Raw genomic sequence first — 8,843 nt, forward strand, 5'->3', positions numbered from 1 at the left:
GGCCATCAAAAGTATTATGCTAAATTAGCAAAAAGATACTATGATCCTTTTCAAATATTGAAGCCAATCAATGACATGGCTTATAAACTCAAGTTGTGCAACCATTGGCTCATACACAATGCTTTTCATGTGAGCCTACTTAAGCCCTACAAAGGAGAGCCACCAATAGAACCAATTATTGAAGACCCTCCAGAAATCGAAGACCAAGAAGAGATGCTAGAACCCAAAGCTATCCTTCGGCATGAAGACAAGGTACTACGGCATGGTAAGATTATCTGACGATATCTTATTTAGTTCAAAAATTATCCATTTGAAGATGCTAGATGGATGCAAGGAATACAGCTTAAGGGTAGTATGAACCTTGTCAATGCTTACAATGCTGCACTAGAGTAAGCAAATGTAAATGCTTTCTAAATGAACAATGTTTTTGTCTTATAAGATTAATCCTCTTTTGTGCACAAATTTAAATAGTATGCATGCTTAGAATCATGTTTGTGATGACGACGTCATTCAAATACCAAGTAGAATCTGTCACTCTACTTTGGGAGTATGATATGGACTAAAGAGTAGACATGCTTGCGGCAGCTACGTCTCCCAAGTACCAAATGGATTAGTCATCCATTTTGGAATGATGTCACAGGGTGAAAAGAGATCCTCTACCCACTAAGAAACGTAGACTAATGACTAACACTTTATCTCTTCTACCTCATAGTCGAGGACGACTATGATTTCAAGAGAGAGGTAATGTCATAAAATCTAATATCTAGCAACCCCAAATGATTTTCTCATATTAAACTGATCATTTAATGTGGAAGAATAAACGGGAACAAGGGTTAGAATATAGACATGTGCTTATAGATCTATCTCAACACAAGACCAAGGTTAAAAGGGGTCCAAATGAGAGATGGTATGTTAAAGAGCAATGCTATCTAATGGAGCTTAAATATCGTAGGGTTAGCTTCATTAAATACCTCCAAAAGTTAGTGTTCAAAAGTCCTTTGACCTTAGGCAAGCTAGGGCTGACCTTGAGGTGGGAATCCTACCCAAGCATGAGGTGCTTGTTGGCTTGCTAAGTGTCAGTGGGAACCTTACCCAAAAGTTAGTGTTCAAAAGTCCTTTGACCTTAGGCAAGCTAGGGCTGACTTTGAGGTGGGAATCCTACCCAAGCATGAGGTGCTTGTTGGCTTGCTAAGTGTCAGTGGGAACCTTACCCAAAAGCTTGGGGTGTTTCTTACATGCTTAAATGACTAAAGTTCTTAAAGTATTCAATTCAAAGATAACTATCAAGTGGCATCAATGTTTCCATGCTTGATTGACTAAGTCCTTGAAGTATTCAATTCAACCAAATAACTTAATAAGCATAAAAAACACATGTTCAAATGATCCTCCACATGTGGCCCTGATGATGTGTTTGACTGCTATTGGATAGGTTTTAAAGGGGTCCAATGAGAATTTAGATACATAAAAAGAAATAATTAAGTTCTTTCGTTAAAAGAGGAAAAAGAGGACACATGTCCAAATGAAATAATACGAGAGAGAGAGAGAGAGAGAGAGAGAGAGAGAGAGAGAGAGAGAGGTAGACCAATCATGAGAGGGAGGTATACTCTCCCACACACACACACACATTCTCTCATTGTGTGGAGTGCAAACTGCAAGAGCTCCATCTCCTTCTCCAAGCTTGTTGAGAAGTGGAGAGCCTACACCAACACTCTTGGCTATGGAATGCAAATCTAACCAAGAGCCATGCTTCAATGCTTAAGCTTGCCATCTTCTTCATTTTCATTGCTATGCTATTATGGTATGCCAAGCAAGAAGAGTGATGATAAGTGAGGAACTATTTATTTTTCCTATGGATGATTTTTCTTCCTCTTCTCTACCCTCATTCCCCGCTAGCTCTCTCCACCTTCGAAGGTGTTTGAGGCCTTGGAACTGAGGCTTGGGATAGTTAATGCTTTTTGCAAAGTTTATATTAAGCTCGTGATGCATGAGGCTTTCCATCTTCATAGCATCACCAAGGTCACAAGGAACACAAAGATTGTATTGTAACAAGTCTCTCTTTATGGGAGAATCTATAATACAAACGCCTTTTGGAGGGGGGACCGGCTCCAAGTAAATCCGGTCCTCAACTATTGTCATGTTCTCTAATACTCTCTCTCTTGCAAAAATATTGTTCATGCCAAGTTAATTAAGTACTATGTTCATGTTGCTACCATCAATTAAGTTCACCCTCTATGTTCTCAAAGTAACCTCACAAAAATGCTCACTCTAATTCGCTTAATTCCGCTATTCTCAAAGTTCATGGGCCATTTCCATTACAATATACCATTGAAGATCTAGAGTACCTTAATAAAAACTACTATAGACCTGTTCCAAATACCCTTCAAGCTTCTCATCTAATTTACCCCAACAAAGACAAGGACACCCACAACCTTCAAGTATTCAATCAAATAGAAGGAGAACCACACACATTCGTCGCCATCGATAAAAGAAACAACTCATGCAACAAAACAATAAATATTCCAGTAGATCCTAAATTAACTGGAGGGTTGCATGCCACTTTGAGCCTAAAAGCAAACATGGTTGTCAAGCTATGTGCAGGAAGCTCTCGACGGATTGGTTAATGGCGTTGAAGGTGAGTACAAAAATTTCACAAAAATACTCAACAAAACAATGATTTGGGTTCATTTTGCAAACCCTATCATTGAAAAGAAAAAACGCTATGAAAATCAGACACTATATTTATCAACCATTATGAGAGAATGGACTCCAACAGAACATGTCGTGCGCGAGTTTCAGGTGGGAAAAAATTATTTGATTACGATGTCAAGATTACAATTCCGACTACAACCAGCTAGTGCACAAACAATCCACCGTTCGCAAGGCCTGACATTGCAAACCCTAGCTTTCAGTCCCAGACACATACGAACACATGGCCTTGCATACACAGCACTATCACGTATCCAAGACCCAGCAAACCTACACATGCTCGAAAGACTACAAGCTTCCCATATCAAAGTTGACCAAATTGTGCTAGAAGAATCAAATCACCTCCAATTACAAGCCAAATGGATCTCCATCTAGAAGACATCCGAAGCTTACTGCCAACTAGAAAACACATCCCATCATTCAATCACTAAATGTCTTGTCTTTCAACAAAAATATTGCAAAGATTATGGAAAATTCCACGCTAACTCTCACAAAGACTTAGAAGAAATATATAAAAGAAAGTTATCTGCCATGTGATACTAATCTGCAAGTTTTATCCAATGGTCCACAATCGCACCAAAAATCCAATGCTTTACTAAGGACTCCTTATGTAGTCCAAAAAGAACCTCAAAGATACTAAAAGTCTACGTCTTTACTATATAAAACAAGGAAAAATTTCAACCTCTCTCTCGACCAAATGTCAAAAGGAGCTTGATCCAGCCAGTGTGGCTTGAGCGAAACGCCAACACAAGTGACATTGCATGCGACACACAGGTACGTGCGATAAAGGGAGAGAGAAGAGAGAAAGATAGAGTTTCTGTAGCCGGACATACTAGTCCCAATAAAATGTAAGAGATACATTAAGGAAACCCTTCCCATGCACAAGTTCATATCAGAACCTACTTAAGAGGTTTAAATGATCAGATTATGCATATACTATGGTCCATTTATGAAGTAACATACATTAAGCAATTGTCTTACTATTTTGTATCATCCCAAATTAAAATATTAAGTAGATGTCAATTTTGTGAAACACAAAAAGATACGATATTGAAAAGGGGTATTTGAATAACAATTGGATAATTCTACTCTTGTGGACTCACTCGATTGTCTTTGAAAGTAGAGGAGCATACCTTGGGCCTTTGAGGAACTTTCATTTGGTTATTTTTAGCCTTATAATCATTCCAACATCCCTTCCTTCCCTTGTTTGAGATGCTTTCATGATGGAAACTCTTGGATCATTGAATATAACAAGATGTGGCCCCATCACTACACTAACAATGTGTGATGATATGTTGTATCTTTCCCATTTAGAGGGGTTTCCCACAAGATTACGATGAATTTGGAACTCCGGTATTAGGTTTCCTTTCCATGAAAAATCAAAATGAGGGAAGGAAATGCATAATTTTTTACTAATTGTGCAAAATCTTTAGAAAAGCCCAAAACGCTCAAGGTACAGGTTATGGTGGACACATGTGAAGCTCTTCTTTAAGGTTTGAATATTTGAATTGTGGTTGTACGAGTGTGAGCCACTCTTTCTTTTTTTCTTGTGTTTCAATCACACAAATCATATGTGAATCAAAACAAACGTCTTTATGAGCACACAGAGTCGCCTGGCCACACTCGAACCCATGACCCGGCTCACGAAGGCCGAGTACTCAACCAACCAGGCTAGCTCCAAAGGATGTGAGCCACTCTTATTCAAAAGGAAGAAGCTTACTTTTTGTGCAAGGATACATTACAAAACTGGTGTTTGTCCCAAAATAAGAAAAATTATCTCTATGTAGACACAATTAAGACTTCATAGTGAAATACATTCATGTGTTTCCTTGAAGAGGCTACAAGTACGTACTTCAAAAGAATGCATCAGTGAGAAACAAGTAGTTACAAATGGGCTCCACAATTTTACAAGAAAAGCACACTATACACATGGCTTCCACCACTAAATATCATACTGACGAATGGTTTAGAAGCACTAAAAGGCAAGCTCTTCGATAAGAAGAAACACAAACCTTTAGAAGGTCGACGTGGTCTACAAACCTCTGGACACAATTTATAGGAATGCGTGCTATTTGGCTAAGCTTTAAAGCACTAGTTTGCAGACGTTGCCTTCGATGATGACAGCTCTCTCTCTCTCTCTCTCTCTCTCTCTCTCTCTCTCTCTCTTCGGGCTATCAATGCACATTGATTTAAGACGATCGATTGCAAAATGCCTTGTCTACACACGAGCGGGGCTAGGGTTTCTGCCTACAAAGCATCGCATGGCTTGGGGGCACCTCTCGCAAACTTGCAGCAGGGCAACTCTGGACCGCAACTGGGAGTTTTGGAAACATAGGTCCCTAGGGGACCTCCTACGCTTCAGCAGGGCAAGCCGTCTCTGTCTTGGCAAGGGTGGAGCCTTCCGGCTCATGGGGGAGCCGTGAGGGAGAGGTACAACCCTTTGCAAGGAGCAGGTACCTTCCATTTTAGTTCGTGGGCTACTGCAAGGGCTAATGCCCATCCAAGAGCAGATCGGGTGTGCAGAGCCTGTGATTTCTTGCAGGAGGGCCGCTGATGTTTCTCTATCGGATGACTTGGATATATGGGGTGGAGTTTCGTAGTGGGGTCGGATGGTGGATGCATTGTTTCATCTGATGTTGTTCTTGGGCTACTGGTCGGTGGCTTCATCCAGTCTTCATGCGGTTCTATTGTTCCATTGGTGGGGCCCGCCGACTCTTCATCTTCCGGGTGGAGTTGTTGATCTCGATGATACCTTTTGCGGCAATAGGTGTGTTGGTTTGTGCTTACATAGTCTTCATGTTGTAGTCTTGTTGTTCTTCTTGGCGGGTTGTGTGTCATATGGTAGGGTTTTACCGTACCGCCCGTGGTGGCAGCCAAAAATTGATATATAATCGCGAGGCTGGCTCCCCGTAAAGCCAGTCTAATGTGGTTGCATCTGTGTGTTGAACTTGTTGGATTATGGGTCTCTTGGCTCGGTGTGAGCAGGAGCTTTATGTAATTATTTTTTGTATTAATTCAATCTACTCACAGCTATGAGTTTTGCCAAAAGAAAAAAACGATAAAATGAGGACACATGGAGGGGAAAGCCTTCCTCGTTTATTGGCTTTCTAAAAGAAGCCTTAGAGTTGAGTCGGGTTAGACATACTTTCAATGTTTTCAGTGATGATTGAGACTTGCATTAAATGTTATTTCAATTTTAAAATAGTAAATGGGTCTTTTTATTTCAATACTGGGACATACTCAGTGTTAGGATTTGACGCCCTTCTTCCCTTCTTTGACTCTCGAGCCCTTCAAATGAAGGCCACTTTGAGGCAACACCTGTGTTTTGAAGGGAGAAGGCAAAATATGCCCATCCTCATGGAAGGATGCTAATCCCACTTTCCTGTCATTAGAAGGGCAACCCTTACTAAAGCCCTTCCTGGACTTGAACTGAGGTCAAGGCCCACCAAAGGTAGGAGTGGAGACATTTGCATTCACATTCGCATTTTACGTATTGACAGGAATTAAAAGTAGATGAGGGGATCAGGGTGTGTGGTTAATCCATTCATAATTTGGTAATTTCCTAAATTCTAATGGGAAATGGGCCAGTGGCCACTGCTAAGTTCTAACTTAACCTAATGGGAAATGGGCGACTTAGTGCTCACCCAAAATTTTGAACGAGCTAGACTCCAAAGCCGTGGTGCGAGCACTGCGAGTGTAACTCTTGCTCTCGGCCTCTCTCTGTAGGTGCCTGTAGGGATTTGGAAAGATATCGAGTGTCGATGGTCACAAGAAATTGCAGCAAAAGAGGGGAAAGAATTGTGGGATTTGCTACGTCAATGCATGAGAGAGTTGGAAGGTCTTGTGACAACAGGAAGACTCATGAGTAGAGACTTGCGAGCAATCTTCGAACTCTTCTCAGGCTCTCAGTCTGCCCCCTATTAAGCTTCAACCTCGGATAGTGTAAGAATTGATTAGTTTCTCCAATAGAGTCTTCTTGTTTCTTGTATGGAAAATGGATGCCTTGACGTTTAATTTGCATTTGTACAAATGAATGTTGCTACGACTCTTTGTTGGTCTTTGTCATGAACAAGTATTTGGTAGTGCTAAAAAATGCTTCTTCTTTAAGTTTTCTCTGCTATGTAAGGGTACATTTTTTACTCTTCTGTCATTGGAAGGGCAATGTTAAATTTTTCCCTTCTATCCAGAAGGGCATACTTCTTACATACCTGTCTTTTGACATTTTGAGTTGCCTATCAAATCCTAACGCTGGACATACTGGGTCCAATTGACATTTCATTAATTAATTACATGGCCAGATCCCTCGGCCACGCTTCCTAAAAGCAAAAGGCTTGAGCTACAACTGTTCCCACGCGGCCCCCCCCTCGGCAACGCAGTCGCCCCTGCACCTTCTCCCTGCCCTGGAACCCCCGCCCTCCCACGCAGCAACGATTGGTCTTGCTCTACCTGCAACCCATTCACAGCCGCTCATGTCCACCTCATCGCGATCAGCTATGCATCGAGCGTATACCTTCAAGCCCCCTCCCGACGGACTCATACACACACACAGAGTTTCCACCACGACTCGTTCTCTGCAATCTTCAAAGGGAAACCAACCCAGAACTCACCACACACACACGGACGGAGAAGACTGGGCACTCCCGTAGCCATGGCAGCCCTCATTCATGTCCTCCTCGACTTTGTCGTTCGCCCCTTTTCTCTCTCTCTCTCTCTCTCTCTCTCTCTCTCTCTCTCTCTCTCTCTCTCTCTCTCTCTGGCGCACCCACAACGCTAATCTGCTTGGTTGCGTCACCGACACTGGCAACTTGATGCCAGCACACACTCTCTCTCTCTCTGTATCTACGTGATCGTCATCGACTCACCAGGGTCTACTTCTCGCACGGCGATGCACAAAGAATTTGTGGAAACAAAATGCCTTTCAAATTTTCCAAAATTCCCAAACATTTGTCCAGAATAATTTTTTTTTGTAGATTTCCATAAGAAGACTGATTGTCTATCATAGAAAATGCGAAAAGCAAAGTTCAAGCTAAACAAATTACATGCGAAAATCTTCAACAATCCAACCAAAATACATATATATATAAACATGCTTTGGTAATTTTTGACATTTGGATGCTATCTTGAGAATTTTAATAATTTCCCCAAAAAAATCTCTTCCCCCGTACTGCTCTCACATATACTCTCTCCGTCTTTGTCTCCCTCCCACGTGGCACCACCTCTAGGCAATAGACATATGCTTGTCTTCTCCTCCTCAAATTCCTTCTATTCAAACCAAAAAATAATAACTTTGGCACCTTACCCTCACGATCCACATTTCCTCCAGCTGGCCACCTCACGCTCATCCTCCGCCTTTTCCTTCCCATCCAAACCAAGGGATCTTTGTAGATACCTTCTAGTAAAGCCCCAAACGAAAATTAGAGGGACATATTGGGTCTTTTTATTTCACTTTCATTTCATATCATGACATGTCTTGACTTTTCTTGTGTTCTAATGTTTTAATATGTTAAAGTGGATCTTCACTTGCATAATTCTAGTAAATCCTATGGATACACACACATATATATATTTATCAGTTTTTTTATTTCACATTTCATTTCACAACCTCACATGACTTCACTTTTCTTGCATTTTATAACTTAAATCTAGTCAATATTCAGGAAAGTCTCTTTTATTAAGCGATCGTCGGTTGAGTTTCCTCCCCACAAAGAAGCGAACCAAAAATACTAGCATAAATTTAAAATTTGTAAGATTTTTGAACTATTTTCTCACATATTTCACCAGTTTTTTTTCCCTTTACCATGGTTTGCAACCAGCTAGTCTTCATTTTCAACCGGCTCAAGGCTAAACTGAGGCAATCCTTTCTTGAACACTGATTTAACTTAAACTCAACCTAATGATTTTATCATGCCTAATTGTTTTAGAAAGCCACCGTGATTCTTTCACTTGTTATATATAGTAAAGATACCAAAATTATTTGTAAACGGAAAACAAGTGAGCTTGTGGGTGTGGTTGCATGCTTATTAGCAAGGTTGGAATTTTCAATGTCGTTGGGGTACTTCATGGAAACATTTACAATGGGCCTTCCTCGTTTATAAGTAACACGGGGTCCAAGTAGAGGAATCGACGGTAGGGGGGCC

The sequence above is a fragment of the Adiantum capillus-veneris genome, chromosome 6 (assembly GCF_014529385.1).
Source record: "Adiantum capillus-veneris isolate H3 chromosome 6, ASM1452938v2, whole genome shotgun sequence".
Classification (NCBI taxonomy): Eukaryota; Viridiplantae; Streptophyta; class Polypodiopsida; order Polypodiales; family Pteridaceae; genus Adiantum; species Adiantum capillus-veneris.